Raw genomic sequence first — 12,998 nt, 5'->3', positions numbered from 1 at the left:
TTATGTTATAGCTCATGTGTGTTAAGACTTGTTTAGAGCTGCTTTCTTTAGAATGTTTCTCCATTTAAGCATTTTTCTCTCGTTTGGGGAGGCAAGATTGCCTATACACTCTAGACATTGTCTTTTATTCCTGAATACCTGCTGATTACTCCCATTGGTGTAGGATTGCTCATTTGTACTTCAGTACTTTGCAGGGGGAAATATTAACCTAAACGCTATCTGTGCACAAAACAAAACTGTTCTTATTCCTGTGTTTTCTATGCCGCATCATTATAAGTGAATTCAATTTGCTTGACTTATATTCTGAATTGTATTGTCACTGTTAGGTGATTGCTGTCTATATATATATCTTTACCTTTACAAACTAGCCTGATTCCTGGTTCAGTGTGACCTGGGGGGTATTTTGAGACAGGTGTGATATGAGTGGTATATCATTCAGAATATTGAACTTATAGACAAAAATAAATAAGGGTTTCATCTCACGATACATGCTAGGCGAGACCTGAGTGAGTGCCTGATTGAAATCCCTCACAGGTCGGGGCTGGACGCACTAGCATCAATGGGAATCATTTTTTAATTACCTTTTGTCCTTCCTTCCAGCTACGGTTCCTCAGCCATCTAGTCCTCTGTCTATGCCGGAACGTCTGGGATCCGTGTCCTGTTCTTCATGCGAACGTCACTTTGCTAGGGAAGTGCACTGGCCTGTTGCTTCAGAAGGACGTCTTGGCTGAGGCCCGCAAGGTCTGCTGTAAACTCCATACTGGGCTACACATCAACAAGAGAAATGATGCTTGATACAGCTTCACTCCTCTGAGGAGATAGCCTTATCAGTTTGTCCGCTCCCATCCTCAATGGTGGTGGCAGCCGCCACCCTCCAGTCCAAGCTGGCCTCTGCATCTTCAAAAGCAGCAGCCCAAATCCTATCCAAGGAGGATAAACCTCTGGACTCCTTGGACAAGAAGGTCTTTGCCAATTCGGTGCTCCAACTTCATCAGTCGAACACTGAGCTCATCCTGCCGCAGCCAATCTGAGGCTGCGGAAAGAGTTAGCCGACTTGCAGGAGTGCATTCCTGCGGATAGGCTAGATGACTTTAAAGCCGGTTTGTCTGACGCCAGAGTGCTGGCGCATGATCTGCTGGAAGCTGCGGCACACCACGTAGATACCTCAGCTCCAGGCCTCATCGTACGGGTTGACACCTCCCACAGGCATGGCTCCATGCGACAAATTTTTCAAAGGAAGTGCAAGACAAAGTACTGGACCTTCCTTTTGATGGCAAGGAATTGTTTCATTCTTCTACCAACGAGAAGCTCACCAAGACCAAAGCGAGAACCCAAACCACCAAATCCTTATCGGTCTTGGTGAATACTCCAGCTAACGGCCTTTATACACAGAGGTCAGGGTCCCAGACTCGATCCTTCTCTGGGTTCAGGGGGTTTCAGGATTGTTATGCGCAGCAAACTGATGCTCCGGTTGGCGGGACCCACTGAAAGCAACAGTGGCAAGGTGGTCGGTTTTTCTCTCGGCCTTCAGTCTCTTCTCCAGGGACAGGTAGTCGTCTCCCTGCCGACAAATCAGCAAAATTATATTTTTTGTCGGTCGCACAAGACTGCGGTGGGAGGATGAATCTTGTCTCATCTGGATGCGTGGCAGACCATCACCGAAGACCTGTGAGTTTTGTCCATCGCTCGGGTGGACTTTCACTTGCCCCTCCCCCCACCCCATCCTTCAACCCTCCCTTCCAACAAATCAGGACGCCCTCCCTCAGAGCAGAGGTACAGGAACTTCTAGACCTCAAGGCGATGGAACATGTTCCTCTTGGGGAGCAAGGGGAGGGCTTCTACTCTCGTCTGTTAGTGCCCAAACCCAATCAGGCTGCCCTGCGCACTATGTTCAATCTTTCCCAGTTCAATCTTTCTCTTCCCCAAGAGAAATTCAAGATGATCACACCTTGCCAAATAAAGTCCTTTCTTTGGAATCCAGCCCCGACCTGTAAGGGATTTCAATCAGGACGCTTGCATGCAGATCCGGATATGTAGACCGCATCGGAAATTTCTGCGGTTCTCTCTGGGAGGGGAACATTTTCAGTTCTGTGTGCTCCCTTATGGTCTCCGCTCGGCACTGCATGTCTTTATGAAGATGATGTCGGTCATCGCATCTTTCCTCCGGCTACAGGGCATTCATCTATATCCGTATTCGGACGACTGACTCCTACTCAGTCGTTGCCCACAGACGGCATTGAGCAATCTCCAGTCTCTCCTCCAGCTCCTGTTCCACCCTGGGCTGTCAGTGAACTGGCGGAAATCTTCCATGACGGTCTCCCAAAACCTGATTTTCCTGGGTTTCTGTTGGAATACGGTCAATACCAGGGTGTTCTGCAATTCTGTCCGCTGTTACGATCTATCCACCACGTGTCAGCTCTTCCTCCAGTCTTTGCACATAATGGCTTGGTGGTTTCAAAAACTCCTGGGCCTCATGGCTTCCTGCGTGCTAGCCCTTTCTCTTGGCGGTCTGAAAATGATGCACACTCAGCTGGCTCTTCAGAGCTCTTGGTCTTAGGCTTCGGACTCGGATTCCAAGATGATTCCAGTTCCATTCTGCATGACGTCAAATATTCTATGGTGGTCCTCAACCAACAACCTTTCCATGGGGGCCTCCTTTCAGGAGGCCGGCCTACAAGTGATGGTTACCATGGACTCCTCCGTTTTTGGGGTGGGATGCGAAGCTGGATCATCTCCAGGTATTTGATCAGTGGACACTTCAGGACAGGCAGTTTCATATCAATTATCTGGAACTCCTGGCTGTTTTTCTGGCGGTCAAAGCTTTTCAACCATCCATCGTGAACAAGGTGGTCCGTATTCACACAGACAATTCTGTGGCGATGTTTTACATCAACAAGCAGGGTGGCACCAAGTTACCTTCCCTTGTGGACCTAGCTATACGGATTTGGGAATGGGCCATCCAGCACGAAATTTGGCTGCTGCTGGCTATGCACGTTCCGGGTCACATCAATGTAACTGCAGACTCACTCAGTTGCCAGTCAGCAGCCAGTTACGAGTGGGAACTGAACACGGATGTTCTCTCCACCATTTTCGCCAATGGGGCACTTCAGAAGTGGACCTTTTCCCAACTTTTACAAACAAGAAATTTCCTCCATATGCATCCAGGAGCGGTCTCGGAGTCTCCTGCATAGGGGACGCTCTCGAGATTCCTTGGCACAACATGAGGGCCTATGCTTTACCGCCGTCGATCACTCTGCAAGCTCAGGAATACATTGAACTTCACTCTCCTGTTCATAGCTCCTTGGTGGCCAGCCAGATTCTGGTTCTCGGAACTTCAGCATCTGTTGATTCTTCCTCTGATCAGATTGCCGTTGATTCCTGACCTGCTTCACTAGTGCAATTACCAGACGTGGCACCCCTCCCCACAATCATTCAGCTTGGCAGCCTAGTGCCTGAATTCAGATCGTTAGCGCAGTTTAACTTGTCAGTGGATAATATGTGCATTATCCAAGTGGCGGGAAAACCTTCTATGAGGTCTCAATATAGGAGCAAGTGGCTCCGTTTTTGCAACTGCTATTTAGCTAAACAGCTCGACCCCAAGCACGCTATGATTGACACTGTTCTTTCGTTCATATCTCACCTCGCAGCTTTGTGCATTCATGTCTTGTCTTGCAGGACTTACTTGTCTGCTATTGAGGCCTATCTGTCTACTGACAGCTGCTCCTTTTCTTTGACTAATCCAGTCATTAAAAGGCATTTTGTAGGTCTATTACATCTTTTCCCACCGGTACGCAATCCTCATCCAAAATGGGATTTGAATGTGGTCCTCACTGTCTTATGCCATAAAACATTTGAATCCATGGCCACTACTGATCTCAAATACCTTTCTTGTGTGAAGGGTTTTGACCCATGTTGAATCAATAGACTGGGTAGATGTGGGGATGAGCTGTCGCCGCCCATTATTCTATCCCAGGACAAACTAAATCAATAGACTGGGTGGATGTGGGGATGAGCTATCGCCGCCCACATTCACGCCAGAATCCAGGAGAACTGCGCAGTTGGCACAAGACCACTCTAAAGATTGAACCTTCTTGTGGGGGGGGGGTTCCACATAACCACTCTGTCAGTATGCCTATCAGAACAATAGCAAAAATCTCCTGTCAAATTCAAGACAACTCAAAAATGGATGCAGTACCGACAAATTCCCCAAGGTGGTGCTAGCGGTCTAAACTCTGACAGGAGAACTGGCTGACAAAGGGACCTGAGTCAACAGGGACTTCAAAGCATGTTGGTTAATTGAAAATCTTAGCCACCTGCTGTTCCCAGAGGCCAAGAGGCTGGGAAACCTTAACACCTCAGAGATTCCCACACCAGGAGGCAGGACATCACATGACCCTGTTGATTGATTGAGGAGAGACTTCCAGGCAGCCTGCTGGAGCCCACACAAAAGGCTCTTTCTGTTGAATGGGGTATGTTAATTTTGAGTGTTTCCTGTCAACAGCCCTCTGCCAGCAAGGAGAGACATGTGATCACTGACCCACCCAGACTTCTGGAGGCGGACCCAAACACTTTGGGGAGTTGAATTGCAACAAATATATATTTTATAGAAACAGTGATAAGTTATTGTAACCAAATGACAGGAATGTACAACTTTGAGAGTCTTAGTTTGAAAAATGCCCTCACGATTTGAGTCCAAACTCCAATTTGTACCATGTTCTGGGGCAAGACCCCACTAATTATGAATATTGTAGACAATGTATTTAAGCTAGAGACATGGAAAGTTACTGGGATATATGTGGAAGGGAAATGTACCTTTGTATAATTTTTGATGAAAAACCAATGTTGCAAAACCCACTAAAATCGAAAATAAGTTGCCATTTTTGAATGCAAGCTCCTAGAAACGCCAGAGTCGGGACAGGGACTATCTTTAGTAATATATGATGTGTGTATGTGATGTCAAACAACTGTGTACCTGGGAAATATGTATTTGGATCAGGAATAGATTTGTGTGCACATTTACCAGGGGAGTGTCATTTCTGCAGGTCATAAAAATGACATCACTCTGACACACTATCCCTTCCCAAATCAGGGACCAAATAATCTATTGACCTATCAAATCAAGAGAGGGGCAGGCTTGGTGATGCTAGCCTCTCCACCCACTTTTTAAAACACATAAAAAGAGACTGCTGGGACAGGTAGAGACATTCAATTCCATTTTCTGCGGGACGCTCTGCCGGGAGACTCCAGACTTCACATTCATCAATCTTCAGAGACCAGAAATTTACTTCAGAACTTAAAGCAAGGGCCTAAACCCACAAACTGAGAACTCTTCTCAGCAGGCCTCAGCATCCTTAAAATCATTTGCAAACAATTCAACAGCCGGGCGAGCTGTTTGAATTCCCTGCCAAGAACTTTTGCCGGAACCGCAGACCTGACCCAGACCGCTGTGGGCAGAACCAGAGATCCGGATCGCTGTGAGCAGAACCGGTGCCTGATTGACTCGCCGAGCAGAGAGAACCACCGCTGGACGTGTTGAGCAGATCCGTGACGAGGCCCATTCATTTCAATATTAGGAGTGAGTATCCGCCAGAACTGTGCAGAACCCAATCTCTTAGTTAAAATAATCTAATCCAAACTATTTTAACCTAATTAGAACAGCCTCCTAGAAATCGTGTCATCTGTCAAGCTGCACAACTGTCACCTGTCAATTCTGCAGCTGCAATCTGTCACCTGTCATTTAAGTTTTACTTTAAATCCGAAAATCTACCTTTATTAAATCGTCCGTATCTCTGGAACCGTTTGTCCTAGGAACGAGATTTAACTTTCCTCTGAAAGCTTAGAATCTAAGCTTTCCAACAAGCCTAGAACCGACGTTACTCCTTTCTACTTTTACCGCAATCGTGATTCACGCACTCGCAAAATTTACCGCGATTTGGCTCAATTTCTCCACTTGTCAAAATAGCAGCTCTATTCTTTCCTTTGTTAAAATCCGTTTGCAACCTGGTAGTTACGCATAGAGCATTGCTAAAGTGAGCCTGAATAAATATAAAGTATCTCTCCCTCACCCTGAACCTCCTGCAGGGAATTAAAATCAATTTTAGCATTTTCACTTAATTGCTACCACATTTCAAAGTAATTCGCCTGTGTTTCAAACTCATACCTGTTTTCTCTAAGCTTTCTGGGGGAACTGGAACTGTGTATTGCATTATAAAGTGTGATTTGTTGGGATTCTTGAAGACTGTGTGCTCTCCTTCCATTTCTTACATTGCATAGGGGGGGGAGTGAATTGTCAAGGAAAAGTGATTACATTGTCGTTTGTTGAAGCCATATCAAGTTATTTTCTGTACTGCATTTCATTCATCATTGCGTTTCCTTGAACCATATAAAGCATTATTTCCGACCTTATTCTTCTGTTCCTATTCATAAGTTACCTCTTGCTGATTACTGCTCATATTCACAAGTGTAATATCCATTTATTTATAGAAGTGTGATATGTATATATTGTTTACATTTTCAAATAAACCTTTTAATTTGCAAAACAAACCTACTTCTTGGCTCAGTGGGGTCAGGGGGATTCTAAGAGGGGGGGTGTTATACAAGGGTTGTCATCCAGAGTACTCAACTAGACATAAAAAAACATCAATAAGGGTTTTCCTTAGAATCCCAGACTAGGCATTGACTTAGCTGTAGTGTTGATTGAATATTGCTTACAAAGTGGGCGCTCGGAGCCGGGATATTCTGGGTTAGATTTACCACTTGTGCAGATTAATACAGTGTGCCAACTGACCAGATACACATATCCGGTTAGATCACCACGCTGTTTTACACTGTGAAAGCATCCCTCAAAGGAACGCTCTAAGGAAACGGTCTGTTTTGCAAAATAAAATACAAACTTCTGTAAGTCAGGAAGGAACTCAAATTCCAGAATGACGACCTTGGTAGATATGAAAATAGCCATAGAGCACTTCTTACATAAGCTATTTGTGAGAGGTGAGTGGACTCATCAGGACCAAACGGTCTGGTTGCAGGCAATCGCGCAACAGGTCACTGAAACAGGGTCAGATACATGGAGAGATAAGGGTCCATTACATGTGGCCCTGAGTGAATTATATATGGCTTCTAAGGCCAAAGATGAACACAATAAGATTGCCAGGATAGCGGCATATTTGTATCTATATATGGGAGCCATGCAGGACAAATGTGCTGAAGGCCAATATCTGGCAAATAGGCAACAGATGCCGTTAGAAAAGGCCCAATCTGACCTGGTCTCTTCTGAGCAGAGGCTGCAGAGGAGCCAGGAGTCAGAAAATGATAGTAGGCAGTATATCATTAAAATAAAAGAGGACATGGATATACTGCAACAGGAAAAGACAAACCAGGATACCAGAATTCTGGCTTTGCAGAAGGAGCACCAAGACAGTTTGGACTCCTTAATGCAGAGCCAGAAAAAGCTGGAGCAACAGATCAATTTCAACAGGGCATACACAGAGCAGGTAGCCACCCTGCAAATCCAACTAGACAGAGAGAAAGAGGAAAGCAATACATTGATTTTGAAAGACCTGGATACCCAGGCAGAGTTTGATGAAGAACGCCAGAAAGCTGGTGCCTTTCGAAGGCAGAGGGACGACCTGGCATCACAAATGCAGGCTCTTGGTCAGGAAAGGGATACCTTAGGCCAGGAAGTCTGCCATTTAAAAAGAAAAATTGAAGAAAATCACTTGGCCCTCCAGGGGCTGGGTGACCTCCAAAAAGAGCATCAGGGCTTGCTAGATCACACCAGGAGGGTGGAGGAGGCTCTTGCAAGAAAGGAGCAGGCCAGTAGGGATGGGACTGAGGAGGTAACCCTCCTGCAGCAGAGACTGGCCCAGTACTCCAGGACCAATCAGGAGGCACAGAGAGAAAATGAGGCTCTCTGTCAGCACAATGATAGGCTCCAGCAACAGGTAGCCATGCAGGAGAGACTGATAGAGTCTAGTAAGGCCTTAACTGAGGAACGGAAAGCGCAGGCTCTTGCATTGCAACAGGGAGCAGGGGCTGATAGAGACGAGGTTCGCTGGGAAAGGGAAACGCCTGAGCATAACCTCAGGAGCCCTGGTACCAGAGGCCTTCATCTCTCCCAGTCCCTGGACTCTGCCACCCCCATGTCCCCTCACGCACATGAGCCCAGGGCCATGGGGATGGCAGATTACTATCCAGCTAGAAGTTTGGGGCTCATAGGCCAGTACCTCCCAGGAATGGATGGGCGGGCATCCGGGTATGGGCACCCAAGCACAGTGCAATTTAGTGGGGAACTCCAGGAGAGTAGGCCCATTAAGGGCATCCTGAAAACCTCTGCCCAGTTAGGTTAGTGGGGGGGGTACCCATCAAATCCTGGCAGCAAGGAGGGATCTGAAGACTCCTCTGAGCATTACAGGACACAGGAGACCAGGTCCCCACATTCTGCCAGCCATTCCCAGGCTCGCAGAATCCGGGAAAACCTGGAAGATCAGACGGGCACCTCTGGGAGCAGTGCTTCTGAGTCAGAGGATGAATGGACCAGGGTTACCCGAACCAAAAATGCCAATAAGGCAAAAAGGGCCTTGCTTAAGGACCGATTGAAACAAATAAAGGCAATAAGGAGTGTCATCACGCCTTATCATAAGAACGCCAAGTATTCTGTTTGGGAACACTTGGAGCTCTATGAGCAAATGATGGAGACTTTCCATTTGAAGGACAGCAGTAGCTGCATCCAGTACGTCAAATGGACCTTCTCACCAGAATACTCCAGTTTTTTTGCAGGGCTGGAGGATCAAAACCATTCAAGGTGGTCCACATACAGGGTGGCCATCTTGAAACATTTTTCTGTGCACAGAAATCCTCAAGAGGCTCGCAAGGCAGCCTACAATTTGCAATGTGGGGAGGATCAGGCCCCACAAGAGTTTGTGCAAGAATTAAAGCGTGCTTTTGCGCAGACCACCAGAAGGGTGCGCACGGATAGCAGAGAATTTATCAATACGTTTTTCCATGCCTTACCCAAATACATAATGATCCAGCTCGTGAGAGATTTTCATGAGAAAAGATCTTTAGACTGGGTCATTGAACAGGCTACCCGAATCTATGAGTGCAGAAGCCCATCGAAAATGAAAATAATGCGCAGAAAAACCCCAAAACCAACAGCACCCCTGCTGCTGCCAAGGTAGCGGAGGTAAAGGTTGCCCCCGTTTTAGATTTGGAGATGGGGGGGGCTAAAAACCTCCCTGCACCAAATAATTCACAGCCCAGAAGGCCCTCGGGCCAGTCACAGACAGGGAGTCGAGGAGGTAGTCCCACAAATGGGGTCCCCCGCTCCCCTGACTATGTAAGTCCCCGCTACAAGGGAAACCGACCAATCCTGGGTTATGTGTGGACTCCTCCAGCCCAAGGGGGGGGATCCAGCCAAGCACCTGACCCGGGGAACTTCCCTCCTAACTTTCCCCAGGAGGGCAGAAATTCACCAAATCCTGGGTAGAACTTTTTCCCCAGTTATCCACCCAATTTCCAGCCCCAAAATCCCTGAGCCCAGACGACCTAATCCAGGAGAGGGGAGGCCAAGAGTGGAGGGGTACCCAAATCTTCCCAATCCTGGGTATTACCAGAGAAGGGATAGCTACCCTTCCCGGGATCAGCCCAGGGGAGAAAATAGAGCCCCGTATCAGCCTGAGTGGGTTTCACAACTTGAGCGCCAGGTCCAAAATATGGCACGAGATCTGGGTCACATACTGAGGGTTCAACAGAACCCTCAGATCAGCATGCCACCGCAGAATGCCCCAAACTCTGGACCTGGTGCTCCAGAACAATGACGGGGGCAGCACCCCGATAACCCACCGGTCCCCAGGGAGGAGGCACAAGGGGAAGGGGGGTGTAAAGCCTTGGAGGAAGCTTCCTTCCCAACTTGTAAACAGCCCCTGGAAAACCAGGAACCAGAAACAAAATCTCCTGCCCCTGAAAGCCTGCCTCCCAATGAGCAGAGGGGGGGTAGGAGAAACAAAGGACCCAAACAAACCCACTTTGTGGAGGAGGTACAGGTCTTCCAATTTGAGGGAGAGGGATCCTCAGAAGATCCTGGGAAAAGGATCTTCTCCTTCAGAGATGGGGGAACTCCTCCCAAGGAAAAATGGGTCCCCAGGGATGCCAGTTCAGACTGGGGAGATGTGGATACTGAGCTACCGCTGCCCATCATCTCATCCCAGAACCGACAATACCAAAATCCCAAGGGTCAAACCCATCCTGATGACTGCCTCCAAAAAGGGGGGGGGGCGGCCCAGAACCCGAAACCATTTCCAGTTGCCAACTTTTTCTTTCAGATTCCCCAGGCTCTCCACAGAATTCTGCCCAAATCTCTTCGCTAGCAATGTCCAAAACCAGAAAGTTAGCCCACCAGTTGTCCAAAAATGTGCATTATCTGTGCCCCCTCGAGGAAAAGGAGGGAAGATATTATGCCCCGGTACAAGTACAGGGGCAGGGTACAATTTCGCCACTGGTGGACACTGGATCCCAAGCTACCCTTCTGTCCAAAAGGGCCTTTGATGAACTAAATGCAGGAAGGGGAGAGAATTAACGTATTCCTCTCACCTCTCTTCCTGGACAACTGCAGAACTTTGACGGGAAGGAAATTCCTGTCGAGGGGACTGCAGATTTGGACATCAAAATTGGGCAACACAAGGTGAAACACCCGGTCATAGTAGTGACTCCAGAGGGCACCCATTGTTTACTAGGGAATGACCTCCTGAGAAGGTTGTCACCCCTAATAGATTGCGTAAACAAGGTCCTCTGGACCCAGACTAGTCGACCAATAAAATTCAAACAGAGTGTCAACCATGTTAGTTTAAATGGCACCTGCCACATGGTTGAACAAAAATCTGACCAGTAGAATTTCACTTCCAGAACAACCAAATTCCAGATGTGACAGTAATAGCAGTAGGACAACAGACTGGTGATGGGGGGTCCTCTCTATTTCTGAAAATCAACCTTCCTTCCAGTTTAAGGTGGTATTCCACACTGGAAGGAAACACCCTGAAATTCTTTACTAATCCACAATCAGAAATTCCCACTCCTATAGTCCAGAAAGATGTGAAATCAGCTCAGAGCCTGGCTGATATTCAGCAAATTGGAGAGCAGTTGTTCATCCCTGTTCAGTTAAATGATGGGAAGGACTCTGTTCTTGCTCGAGTGTGTGTGAACAACGGTAAGAGCTTCATCAGCGAAGCCATGTTCCGCCAACTCCCAAAAGATCCAGCCATTCCCACATTTAAACTGATAGACAAATGGGAAATAGACCTGGAAGCACCTAATTCCAAACATATCCTGCCAAGCAGGTGTATGCTCAAAATCTCCATTGGCAACAAGAGCATAGTCCATAATTGTTGGGTCGTGCGAGACGTCACTGCCGCCTTTTACTTAGGCAGTGACATTCTCAATCGCTTTGCCATTAGTTTGGACCTAATAAACTTCAAAGCTTGGTCCCGATTAGCGGATAATCCCATGGGCTTTGATGATCCAGAAAAAGCATTTAGGTCAGCTCAATTGCTACCTTATGCAGTTGAAATTCAGATTAAAGAGGAAGTCACCATCCCAGAAAGGACCCGGCAATTCTCCCTGGAAGTGAAAGTTAAAAGAGGACAAAAATTGAAAAACCCTGATGCTTATATTCATTTAAATGCTTCTCTCCAACAGCAAGGGATAGGGGTAAACCCAACACCATTAGTCAACATAGAACATGACACTATTCCAATAGAGGTGGATAACAGCGATTTACGGAGTATTACTCTAGCCGCAGGCACCATTATTGGAATGGCGGTTGATGACCGACATTTCTCCATTGATTTAGGAAATTAACTGTTAGGACCAATCCCCAAAGACTGTTTTGACAGTGACAGTGAGGACAATACAACACCAGACAGGATTTTCACCCGGCATGGGGGGAACTTCCTGGTGTACACTTCTTGCCCTTATGGTAAGGAAGATGTGACTTGTGACTTCAGGAGGGATGAGGTGATTTTCCAGGTCCATGAGGGCTGCCTTTCCCACCTGAAGCCTCCAGTCCAAATCAGCACTCTGACCAGGGACTTCTCCACCCAGCTGGAGGAGGCTGCTGAGATGGCAAAACCAGAAGTCTTTCCAGGCTTCAGGCAGATGGTGGAAGAGAGAGTCAACCTAGCTGATGCCTCCCTGACTCTGGAACAGAAACAAAAGTTGAAACAAGTTTTCTTGGATTTCCAAGATCTCTTTGCGGTAGACTAATATGACTGTGGTCGCACCGACATCCACACGACAACAATTCCCACGGACCCTGGCATGACTCCAGTGTTTGTGAAGCAATATCGCTTGCCTCTCGCATCCATGGAGTCCCTTACTGAAATAATTAAGAACCTTGAGTCCCGGGGAATAATCCGTCCAGTCCACAGCACCTTCAATAATCCGGTGCTGGGAATATTGAAGCCAAACGGCCAGTGGAGACTCTGCGCCGACCTTAGGGAGCTCAACAAACGGGTCCATACTTCCTGAGGGCCTCTGCCCTACATTGACCAAGGGCTGGCCCAGATCCAAGGGTCACAAATATTCACTGCAATAGACCTGACCAATGGATACTGGACTGTGCCTGTCAGTAGGGAGGACCAATACAAACTGGCTTTTACCTTTGGGGGTCAGCAGTACACCTGGACCCAGACTCCCTTTGGATACCTCAACTCCGGCAATGAATTCAACATTTTCTTACATAAGGCCATGCCCGACCTGGGTGCGAGGGGTACCTGGCTTATGTAGATGATGTCCTCATCAAAAGTTCATCTGTGGAGGAACACATAGCGGAGATCCGTTATGTTCTGACACAGTTGAGGGCCGCCGGAGCAAAACTTTCCTTTCAGAAAGCACAGTGGTGTAGAACCCGTGTGTATTTCTTGGGGCATGAGATTACTCCTCAGGGTCTCCGTCCCCAAGAAAAGAAAGTGGAAGCACTCCAGAAACTGAAAGACCCCACGACT

This window comes from Ambystoma mexicanum, chromosome 6p (assembly GCF_040938575.1).
Source record: "Ambystoma mexicanum isolate Mex_15411 chromosome 6p, UKY_AmexF1_1, whole genome shotgun sequence".
In the NCBI taxonomy this organism is placed as follows: Eukaryota; Metazoa; Chordata; class Amphibia; order Caudata; family Ambystomatidae; genus Ambystoma; species Ambystoma mexicanum.
This window is presented reverse-complemented; position numbering follows the sequence as displayed.